We start from the raw sequence: 13,075 nt of genomic DNA, 5'->3' as shown, positions 1-13,075 counted from the left end.
AAATAAAAAAATAATTTAAAAATTTTGAAAAATTTAAAAGAATTAGAAAGAAAGAAGTTTAAAAATTTTCGAAATTCAAAAAGAAAGAGAAAACACTAAAGGAACACCAAATTTTAAAATTTGAATTTAAATAAGAATAAGATAAGATAATAAATTTTGAAAATCAAGAAAATTAGAAGGGAAAATTCAAATAAAGATTTTGAAATTCAAATTTGAAAGAAAGACCAAAGAAACACCAAACTTAAAATTAAAACAAGATAAAGCAAACAATTAATTAAAAAGATTTGAAATTAAAAAAAGGAGATTTTCAAAAATTAAACAAGAGATAGTCAAGATAAGATTTTTAAATTTAAAAATTAGAAAGAAAAAATGAAGAGAAAGAAACAAGATAGAGAAAGAAACAAGATAAGATAAGATTTGAAAATTAAGATAAGAGATTTGATTTTGAAAAGTTTTGAAAATTGAAAAGAGAAAGTCAAAGAGAGATTTTGAAATTCAAAATTGGAAAAGAGAAAAACTAACAAAATACTAAACTTTTAAAATTTGAATTTAAAAGAAAAATAAGATAACAAAATTTTTAAACCAAAGAAAAAGATACAATAAAGATCAACGAAGAAAAGATAAGCAAGAAAATTAAATTTAAATAAAAAGGTTACTAACCGGACACCAAACTTTAAAATTTTAAAAGGAAATAAAGAGAAAATAGCAAACTTGAAATTTTGAAATTAAAAATAAGATAACTAAAGTGAGAATTGAAAATCAAAAGATAAACAAAATAAAGATCAAGAATCAAGAAAGATAAGATATGATTTGAAAATTTAAAAATCACTAACAAGAAATAACAACAACAACAACAACAACAACAACAAAGCCTTGTCCCACTAAGTGGGGTCGGCTACATGAATCAAACGACGCCATTGTGCTCTGTCATGTGTCATGTCTAGAGAGAGACCATTTACATGTAGATCTCGTTTGACCACCTCATGGATGGTCTTCTTAGGTCTTCCTTTGCCTTTCGCCCCTTGTCCATCTTCCATCTCATCCACCCTCCTGACTGGATGTTCTATCAGTCTTCTTCTCACATGTCCAAACCACCTAAGACACGATTCAACCATCTTTTCCACAATGGGTGCTACTCCAACTCTCTCCCTTATATCTTCATTCCTTATTTTATCCAATCGTGTATGACCACTCATCCATCTCAACATCTTCATCTCTGCCACACTCAGCTTATGTTCGTGCTCCCCTTTAACTGCCCAACACTTCGTACTATAAAGTATAGCCGGTCTTATAGCGGTGCGATAGAATTTACCTTTAAGTTTTAAAGGCACTTTTTTGTCGCATATAAAACCAGATGCACTCCGCCATTTTGACCACCCTTCTTGGATCCTATGATTTACATCCTGTTCAATCTCTCCATTATCCTGTATGATGCACCCAAGATACCTAAAACTTTTAACTTTTCGTAGGGTGTTTTCTCCAATCTTTACCTCTATATTAGGGTTTTCCCTTCTCGGACTGAACTTACATTCCATATATTCCGTCTTGCTCCGGCTTATGCGCAGACCATACACTTCTAAAGCTTCTCTCCATAACTCAAAAAACACCAAACTTAAAATTTGAATTTAAATAAAGATAAGATAAAGATTCAAGATTTTATTTTAAAATTTTGAAAATTTAAAAGAAAGGATTTTAAAAATTTTTGAAACTCAAAAAGAAAAAGGAAAAAAAAAGAAAACACTAAACTTAAAAATTTTGAATTCAAATCAAACTAATTTTCGAAAATCTAAAAGAAAAATACTAAAAGACAGCAAACTTAAAAATTTTTGAAACTAAATGAAACTAATTTCAAAAATAAAGAGAGAAAAACACCAAGAGACACCAAACTTAAAAATTATGAAATCAAATAAGAGAAAATACTAAGAAAAATTCGAACACAAAAAAGGCAACAAGAACAATATTCAAAAACTCAAAAAAAGAAACGAAAACCAAAGGAACACCGAACTTAAAACTTGACACAAGACTCAAATAAAAGAGAAATATGACTAAAGATAAAAATATTTTTGAAAAATTTTCAAAAAGAAACAAAGGAAGTTTGAAAATTTTTACAAACAAAAGAGAAACAAGTAAAAAGTACCTGATCTAAGGAACAAGACAACCGTTAGTTTGTCAATCTCAAACAATCCCCGATAACGGCACCAAAAACTTGGTGCGTGAAATTAGAACTCGCACAACTCAACCGCAAGTGCACCGGGTCGTCCAAGTAATACCTCAGGTGAGTAAGGGTCGATCTCACGAGGATTGTCGGATTGAGCAAGCTGTGGTTCTCTTGCAGATCTTAGTCAGGCAAATAGAAAAGAGAGTTGTTGTTGCAAGCGCATAAAATAAACAATCAATAAAGAAAAGATGCAAAACAATGATAAGAAATCAGTTAAGGCCTCGGAGATGCTTGTTCATCCAGATTAATATTTCTTACTCACTACTTTAACAATGAGTGATTCATTCAATGGCAAGCCTGTAAATGATTAAAGCCGGGGCTAATGGTCATTAATCTCCTCTGGTCCACATCAAACGCCGGTGCTAATGGTCATCCAACGTGAATAAGGGTGAAGCTTATGTAATTCAATCTCTGGTGATCCTACTCAAAACGCCACAGACAAGGTTAGATTTTTCGGATCGGAGAATGATGCTCAATGTTCTAGCCTTAACACCACAGAGACCTCAATTACCTATGACTAACGAGATTATATGTCATGTATCCCAGTTAGCCCAGATACTCTCTTGGAACCTGTGATGTATTCTCAAGTAGTAGCTCAATGCTATCGGCTAAGGCTTTGTAAGATCCCATGTAGAATAAGGGTTCATACTCTCGTTCCACCCCAGATTCATGAAGATGAAGAATGAAAATACATCATAGAATGAAATCAAACATGTATTAAAGTATAAAAGTAATAATATTAATCCATAGGAATGAGCAGAGCTCCTATCCTTAACTAAGGAGGTTTAGTTGCTCATACTTTACAAAGAAAACAGAAGTAATGTGTCTGTGCTTCTCCCCTCCTGGGAGGCATAATTCTTAGGAGGAAAGAAGTTCCTTATTTATAATAAAAACTCTAAGACTAAACCTAAAAGATATTGTTTTTAATTAAAAATTACAAAAAAATTAAAATAAGCTAAGAAGTGCTAAAATCCATTTTGGGGCCCACTTGATGAGTGTTTGGACTGATTCCTGGCGTCTAACTTGAGTTCTGGGCGTTCAACTTTGGTGTCTGCTCCCTAACTGGCGTTGAACGCCAGTTTGGGCATTCAACTTGGGAGGTTGGTCCTGTTTGGGTGTTGAACACCAGAAAGGGGATAAGTTGGGCATTCAATGCCCGTTTTGGGCAGTCCTTTTTAAAGCAAAGTATAAACTATTATATATTACTGGAAAGCTCTAGAAGTTAGCTTTCCAACACTGTTGAGAGCGCATCAATTGGATCTCTGTAGCTCTAGAAATGCTCATTTGAATGCATGGAGGTCAGGCTTTGACAACATCTGTTATCCTTTCTTTGCCTCTGAATTAGACTTTGCCAAAACTTGCCAAATTCACCTAAAAATCACCTCAAATCATAAGAAAAACACAAAAACTCAAAGCAGCATCCAAAATGTGAATTTTTTACTAAAATCTACTAAAACATAATAAAACTCAACAAAATATAACTAAAAACACTAAGAAAATAGTACCAAAAATGGTACAAAATATCCACTCATTAGAAGTACTGCATGAGCCACCGAGACGAGATGAGTGACGGAAGAAAAATGTCGGTAAAAATTTTACAAAAATTATCACGTTGCAAGTATAGTCTAAACCGACAATTAAACCTCAATCAAAATTTAATTTGTTTGTCACTTAAGCAAACCCAATAAAATTAACCGAAGTATTAAACCTCGGGTCATCTCTCAAGAAATTGCAGGGAGGTGTTTTTACTATTGGTTGTGAAAAAATATATTTTTGAATTTTTAAATGTTGAACAAGGAATGTAAATGACAAGAAAATAACTAATAATTAAGAAAAGTCCTAGCAAGGATTGATAATTGGAATTTCTATCCCCATTATTATAGTCACTTGTGATGGTAATTGCCTTTTTCTATCACTTAGGTAACCTCTAACAATTGAAGGTAAGTCAAGTGAGAAAATCAACTTGAGTTCACAAGTCCTAATCGATGACTAGAGTTAGTGAAGCTCAAGCCAACTAGCAAGTTTCAATCACCAACCGACAAGAGACTTTGACAATTTAAGAGTCTCTAATTACTCAATCTAAGATAAGAACATAAAAAGCTAATTTAAAATCCAACCAAGCATTTTATCAAATACTTAGAAGGCACAAAATAAAAGCATAGAAAAGCAACAAGAGAATGTAAATACTAAAACCAACAATTGCAAAATCAATGATAACAAATAACAGAAGAAGCAATAAACATGAAATACATCAAATTGCATTAAAAGGCAAATCAAATCTAACATGAGAATTCATAAACTAAATTGGCAACATAAAGTCATCAACAAGGGAAGTAAATAAACTAGAATGCTAGAACAAATAAAAGTAGAAGAGAAACTAAATTAAACTAAGATAGAAATCTAAAATTGAGAAGAACTAAAAGAAACCCTAAAACCTAGAGAGAGGAGAGAGCACCTTGATAAGAGAATTATTGCCGGTTTAGAATCAATCAAAACAAGAATCAATTCGTTGGTAGCATAGTCCAAACCAACAATGAATTCTCTTAATCAAATGTCAAATATTCAAATTAAAATAACCGAGAGTATTTAGCTCCCGGGTCGTCTTCCCTAGGAGTTGCAATTAAGTGTACAATTATTGGCTATGAGACATTGGGGGTTGGGAATGCAAGAAAGAGAGCAAGTAATGTAAATAGCAAGAAAGCAATAAACATGCAAGGAATGTAAATGGAAACTCTTAGTAAGAATTGGGAAATTTAGGATTCCTATCCTAGTTATGGACCACAAACATGGCAATTGTGTGGAATCAATTCAAACTAGTCAATCCTCCTTGAGAATTAGTCAAAAAAGTGTAATTGATCTCAATCCATATGTCCTAGTCAACTCACTAATTACTTAGTGAAAGACTAGCGTCAATGGAAACCAAACCAATTAACTATTCTCACACAATGCGGAATGGACATCCACAACTCAATTCTACCCAAACACCCAATTTCTCAACCAAGAGTGTGAAAATCAAACATGCAAGAAATTAAACATCAAAGCAATAAAAGTTAAAGCAATTAAACGCAAGGAAAGGAAATAGCAAGAAAGTAACTTAACATCCAAGAAATTAGATAAAAACAAGTAAAAGTCGAAGCAATTAAAAGCAAGGAAAGGAAACTTAAAATGCAAGAAAACCTCTTGGCAAGCAATTGATTGCTAAGGTTACATACCCTAGCCATTGACCACAAACACATGATGATTATGAAGAGTTAATCCTACTTAGTCAACCTTACATCGAAGATAAGTCAAATAGGCATAGTTAATTTCAATCCCTAAGTCCTATGTCAACACTAAGGGGTCACATAGAGTCAAGGGAGACCAAATCAACTAACTACTCTAATATATCAAACAAGAATGGACATCAATGACTCAAGGATCACCAAAGTCAACAATTTCAAGCCAAGAGTGGAGAAAAACTATGTAAAAACTAAGCCAAGCATTTTATCAAACACTTGGTGTGCATGAAAATAAAATGATATTAAAATGCATTAAAATAAACTCCTAACTACCAAAAACAAGAAAATGACAATGACAACTAAAGAAAGCAATAAATGACATGGAAACATAAATTTGCATTAAATGTAAATTAAAGTAACAAGAGTGTCATAAAACATAAAAATGACATAAAAGATAAAATAACAAAGGAGATGAATAAGATAAAGACAAGAAAGCAAGAAAACATAAAGGAAGATACATTAAAACAAGAATTAAAGTGCTGAAATTAAAAGGAAACTAAGCTAAAAACCCTAATTCTAGAGAGAATTGGGAGCTTCTCTCTCTAGAAACTAAGAGAAAACATAATAAAAACTAAACCTAATTGCCCCCCTTCATCCTTCTTCAATTTGGCCTTAAATAGCTTCAAAAAATGAGTTGCAATTAATGAGGTCACGTGCAGGGACCTGTGCAGACGCACAGATGTGTGCGTCCGCACACATGCTGAATCCTGACTTGTGCATACGCACAAGTACCTGTGCGTACGCATATGTAGACTTATGTCCACTATAGCAAATTGCATATCATTTTGAAGCCCCAGACATTAGCTTTCCAATGCCGCTAGAACCGCCTCATTTGGACCTCTATAGCTCAAGTTATGACCAATTTAGAGAGGTCAGGGCTGGCAGCTTTCCAAATCCTTCATTTCTTGAATTCTTCCCTTTTGCATGCTCTTTTCCTCACTTCTTCAACCCATACTTGCCTTGGAAACCTGAAAATCACTTAACAAATACATCAAGGCACCAAATGAGATTAAAATGAATAAAATTGACTAAATTAAGCACAAAAGAGCATGTTTTCACTTTCAAGGACAATTTAGGAAGAAATCTCAAAAGCATGCTATTTAGGTGAATAAATGTGAGTTTATGTGATGGAATCCACTCAAATCAAACCAAAATATATCATAAAATATAGATTCATCAATTTCCCTATACTTAAACCAAGCATGTCCTCATGCTAAACCAACCAAAGGAGATGAATGAAGGGGTAATTATTAATGCAACTACCTACATGCATGTAACTATACTAAATGCTATCTATATATATCTACACTATGATTCCTATTGAGTTTGGCAAAAACAAACAAAAGAATCTCAATCAATCTAAAGTAGGAACTTAGGGCCAAGACAAGGAAAATATAGCAATATGATCAATGTCCAAAGATTGATTTGAAATTTTCAAAATTAAGTTCAACAACTTGCAAAAAGATACAAAATAAGTAATGGAACCATAGATTTGAGCAATTGAAACCCTCACCGGATGTGTTTACACTCTAATCGCTCAGTGTGTAAGGTTTAATCACTCAATCCTTCTTTAATCATGTTTCTCAAAGATTTGCAAGTCATCTAACAATCAACTAATACTTCATGAATGAATGCAAGTATCATGAGGACTTTTGTGGGTTGTAATGTGGCTTAGGTAAAGGTAGGATTAATATGGTTTAGTGGGCTAATAGATTGGATCTTTGATTAGCTCAAGTATCCCACCTAATCCTATATCATCCCATATACATAACAAAACAACCTAACTACCCATTTATTCTCTTTCTCACATTCACTCATGCATACTCTTTCCAATTCAACTACATATGCATCTCTTATTTACATTCTTATTATCATTTCTCTTTCTTTTCTTTTTCTTTTTTTCTTTTTTTTCTTTTTTTTTATTTTATTATTATCAACAAAAAGAAATGCATATGTTTTAACCAATAGATGCATGAGTAGTTACCCATTTTTCCATATTTTCAATGAACACCCAAAGCTAACTAACTACCAATGTTTCCTATAAATTCTCCCCACACTTGATTAACACACACACTCAAACTCAAGCTAATCAAAGATACAATCAATGGACATAATAGTTTTTCACTTAGGGTGAATGATGTGCTTATAATGAGAACAAAGGGGAATTAAAGGCTCAAAAAGTGGTTTATAAAGATAGATGCAAGGGTTGGTCATATGGGTTAGTGAGCTATACAAAGATGGCCTCAATCATACTAAATGCAATCCAAAACAACAAATATAGGACATATAGACTAAAGCAAATCTAAGATCACAATTGATGGCATGTCACCATGTCATTTTTTCTATGCTTTTTCATACAAGAAATTGATGATTTGTGCTTAAATATTGAATGCTTTTATACTTAAATGGTATATTTCCTTGATCTTTTAATTTTATAAATTTGATAGGAAATAAGAAGAAAAAGAAGCAAAGAAGCACAAAATAAGCTAAAAAGGAGAAAAAAAGAGCTTTGGGGCACACTTTGAAGTTGGAGCACACTTTGGAGCCTTAGGCCACGCTTTTAAAAGCGTGGCCCATGACCAAATCAAAGAAGATTGGTAACCAGCACTCAAAGCTCGGTTAACTTAGTGAACTTAGCTTTGCCGTACAAGAAACTTAGCTTGGAAGCAAGAATTTTCGCTAAGTTAAAACTTGGGCGTTTACAGCATGACCATGCCTTCTTCAAAGGGCCATAACTTGAGCTACAGACATCCAATTGATGTGCTTTCAGTTGCGTTGAAAAGATGACATTTAGAGCTTTCCAACGATATATAGTAGTCTATATTTGGCATGAAATTGAGGTACAAATGAAAGGTATCTTTAAAGACAAAAAACAAGCAAAAATAGAACAAAGTGGCTTCACCAAGGCTCAAAGGGGGAGACACAAGGAAAGCAAGCAAGGAGCGCTCAGTTCACTTTCCCAACTGAGCTTTATCGGGCTCCCACTCATGAAAATGCAAGAAAAAGGCTCACAAAAGTGCTTCCACCAAGGTTCGAACTTGGAAGCATGACACTCTAGGCAAGGCGCTACCAAGGCACACAAAGGAAAGCTCAGTTCACTTTCCTAACCGAGCACTACTCCCCCATGCACTCCAACAACGTGACATGGGCAAGGATCAAAGGGGGAAGCAACAACGAAGGCTTGGTGCGCACAAATTGGCATGCCACAAGCACATGGAGAGCTCAGTTCACTTTCACAACTGAGCCGTTCCCTGGGAGTAGCACCCATGGTCCAAAATTCAATTAAAAATCAAATTGGATTCAATTCTTCACCAATTGAACCAAGGCCAACTAGACCCATCTCTCTTCAAATCCAAAGCAAGCAAAGCCCACATCATCACTCAAAGGCACAAGAACAAGTTAGAATAGGAATTTCATTTAAATTGTAATTTGTTTTCAATTTCATTTTCATTTTCATTTTGTAAAGCCTATATAAGGCATCATTTTCATCTTTGTTAGGGAGGCTGGCTCCAAGAGGGAGCAAGTAGAACAGAGAACTCACTTTTACATTCTAGCTTGAATTGGAGAATTGGGAAGGAGAATTGATCTCTCTTCTTCCTTGTTCTTCCTTCTGCACTCTCTACTCTTTTGTTTTGCATCTTAGATTGAGAATTGAAGGAATTCTGTTTCAATCTTAATCTAAGATCTCTCTCTTATTTACTTGCTGTATAATTTGAAGGAATTGTGATTTGGATCTAAATTGTCTTTACTGTTTTCTTCTCTATTTTCTTCTGTAATTATTCTTCTGCTGGATCAAGGAAGGGGTTGAGATCTAGACTTGTTTTCTAGTTTCATTGATCCCTGAGATCTTCACTTGTCTTTTTGGAATTTGCAATCAAGTTGAGATATCTTGCTGTTTTGAATTTTTCAAGCAATTTCCCTTTTCTGTTTAGATCTGTTGCATGTTATTGCATCTTTTACTTCTCTATTTGATTGCTATTTACACTTTCCTGTTGAATTTTAATTCTCAGCACCCAACTCAATTTACTTTCAAGCCATTTAATTCTTCTGCTACTTTTACTTTACTGCAATTTCCTTTCCCGCATTCTATAATTTCACATTTCCGTTCACATTTAGCTTGATTTAATTTCCTGTATATTTACATTTTCTGCAATTTAAATTCCCAGTTGCTTGATCTATTGCTTTCTTTAATTTCCAGCACCCAATCCCCTTTACACTTAATGCAATTTATATTTCTTGTCATTTAAGTTTCTGCAATTTACTTTCTTGCACTTTAAGTTTCTGTCCAATTCAGCTTCTATACTTTAAATTTTCTTGTCATTTACTCCCTTCTGCTTCAATTGTCACTCAAATCACTCAATGTTAGCTTGACCAAACTAATCACCCACTAAAGTTGCTTGATCCATCAATCCCTGTGGGATCGACCTCACTCTAAGTGAGTTTTACTACTTGATGTGACCCGGTACACTTGCCGATGAGTTTTGGGTGTTTGGAATTCGTTTTCAAAAATATCCATCAACAATCATAAAAGGAGTTTATCACACAAGAACAAAAAATTGTGGTTAAAAATGTGCAACCACACAATAAAGCTCAAATCTCACTAGGTATTTGTTCAAGCTCTTTTCTATGTTTCATAAAAAGATACTTCAAGCAAGTTCAAAAATAATTTTCAAATCTAATCAATGGAATGCCCAAAAAGAGATTTCTTGAAAATTCTTTGTTGTTTCAACCAAACTTATTCAATCTAACATGCAACATACAAGTATTTACTATCATATAACTATAAACATTAAAGAGATATATACAAACAAATCAAACCAAACAAAATGCAAACAAGAACAAAATTTGTAAAAATTAAAGAAAAAGGAACAAAAAGGAATGTTGCAAAGTGCCTAAGAAAAGAAAATTTTTTACCCCCCTTGAAGTTGGCGATCCTCCCCCACACTTGAATATTGCACGGTCCTCCATGCATGCACATGATTCGGGGGTGAAGGAGTGTGAGGCTCCACCTTCAGCTGGTGGGCTCCAGAGGCTCCGGGTTGTTATATAAACACATAAACAACGATTGAGGAGAAGTTAGTTGTGTGTGGTGTGATGAAAGACAATGTGTGTATTCTAAATGCACGCACAATTTAGAACATAACACATTGATTGGATAAAAATAGAAACCACATAATAAAAATAAATAGCATGTTCCTCAATCAAGTGGTCCTAGGTTGCAAGTAATAAATAAGCAAAACTTAAGGCACAAACAACCTAGGTAACCGCAAAAGTGAATTGAGTATAAAATATATTGGATAGTGAGATTGTGCAAGTGAAAGCGCAAAGTGAATAGAAAATGGCACCATCAACAATAACCAATTCCATGATGAAAAGAGACTACTTATTCATTCTTAGGAATAATGAAATAATCACATGTATAAGGTGCTTGTTACAAAAAGTGACAAGTCTTGATAAGAATCAAGTCAAGTCAACTTAAAAAATGCAAAGCATTAACAAGGAACAAATACCTTGTTATATGATTATATTCACTTAAGAACCATGATGACTAAGTAGTTCAACTCAATTCACCAAAGTAAAAGTGCACGATTCAAGATGCCAAACAGGGATCAAGTCTAATACATATGGTAGCTACAACATATGAATCAAACTCACAGTTTATCTAGGAAATTAAAGAAAGACATGATGCTCAGTGCACATATTCATTATATCAAACCAAAACTTAAGCAAGAAGCAACCCAACAATTATCAACAAACACTTGCAACTTATTTAATTAATAAACAACTAAGAAATTAATATAATTACCAAAATAAAAATAAAATCCAAATAAAACAAAGTAGAATAAGTAGAGGAGAGGGGAAAAGCAAGAGAAAAGAGGGGTGGAAGAGGAAAGAAGGGAAGAGGTTGAGAGAAGAGAAGAAAAGAGGTAAAGTGTGAGAAAACAGGGGTGTGCGCACGCACAGGGGTGTGTGCGTGTGCACACTATGAGGAAAGGGGAAGGTGTGCGAGCGCACCCGCTATGCGTGCGCTCCTGGCAGAAGAGGGAGTAGGAAGTGTGCATGTGCACAAGGGAGTGCGCACGCACAGAAGAAGTTTTTTTTTTGGGACGCACACAGATCCGTGCGCGCGCACAAGAGTGTAAGGGGCAGGGGTTCACGCGCACACGCTGTGCCAACGCTCCCACCAGAGTGGTTGCAAGTTGGTGTGTGGACGCACACGTCTATGCGTACGCACAAAGAGTACGAAAAAGGGTACGTGTGCGTACGCACGAGTGGGTGCGCACGCACAGGTCGCAGAAAACAGGGGAACGCACACGCACAAGGCGTGCTGGCGCTGCGAACAGAGGGAAAAATCATGCGTGTGCGTGCGCACAAGTTGGTGCGCACGCATAGGAAGTAGAAAATACATGTTTTGTGCGCACGCACAGGTGTATGCGTACGCACAGATGCCCTGTTTTGCAAAAATTTTTCTTTCAAAATCTAAGGTACTAAGCCTTAGTTCAATCAAAATCAAACACCAAAACATGCAAGAACCCATAAATTCATGATCCAAACCACAATTAGCATAACTAACTCAAAATTAAACTAATTATAAGCTAACCAAGCATAACAAAAAGCAAATAAGTCAAAATATGTACAAAAGAGAAGAGTTAGAACAATGTTACCAAGCACTTTTATTTAATGTCTTTAAGTTAGACAATTGGGAGAGCCCTTGCTATGGTGGCTTGTGCTTGACTTCCCCACCAATGCTAGAATGTCCAATGTCCTCTGGGATCCCAATCCTAACCATCAACAAAAACAAAAGACAACCAGAAAGCAAGTTATTCACATATTAACATATTTACAATAATCACTAACTTTACACCATTGCAACTCCCCGGCAACGGTGCCAAATTTGACAAAGAGATTTTGCATAGTTTAGAATCAATCAAAACAAAAATCCATTCGTTGATAGCATAGTCCAAACCAACAATGAATTCTCAAGATCAAATATTAAATCCAATACAAAATAACCGAGAGTAATTAAACCTCGGGTCGTCTTCCCTAGGAGTTGCAATGAAATGTACGATTATTGGCTATGAGAGAGAGCATGGAGAATTGGGAATGAAGGCAAGAGAGCAAGAAATATAAATGTAAATAGCAAGGAATTGAAACAAACATGCAAGGAATGTAAATGGCAACTCTTGGCAAGAATTGGATAATCTAGGCTTCCTATCCTAGTTGTGGACCACAAACATGGCAATTGTGTGGAAGCAATACAAACTAGTCAATCCTCCTTGAGAATTAGTCAAAAGGTGTAATTGATCTCAATCCATAAGTCCTAGTCAACTCACTAATTACTTAGTGAAAGACTAGCGTCAATGGAAACCAAATTAATTAACCATTCTCACACAATGCGGAATGGACATCCACAACTCAATTCCACCCAAACATCCAATTTCTCAACCAAGAGTATGAAAATTAAACATGTAAGAAATTAAACATCAAAGCAAATAAAAGTCAACGCAATAAAAGTCAAAGCAATTAAATGCAAGTAAAGGAAACTTAAAATGCAAGAAACCTCTTGGCAAGTAATTGA

The sequence above is a fragment of the Arachis ipaensis genome, chromosome B09, assembly GCF_000816755.2.
Source record: "Arachis ipaensis cultivar K30076 chromosome B09, Araip1.1, whole genome shotgun sequence".
NCBI lineage: Eukaryota > Viridiplantae > Streptophyta > Magnoliopsida > Fabales > Fabaceae > Arachis > Arachis ipaensis.
Note: the sequence above shows the minus strand (reverse complement) of the source record.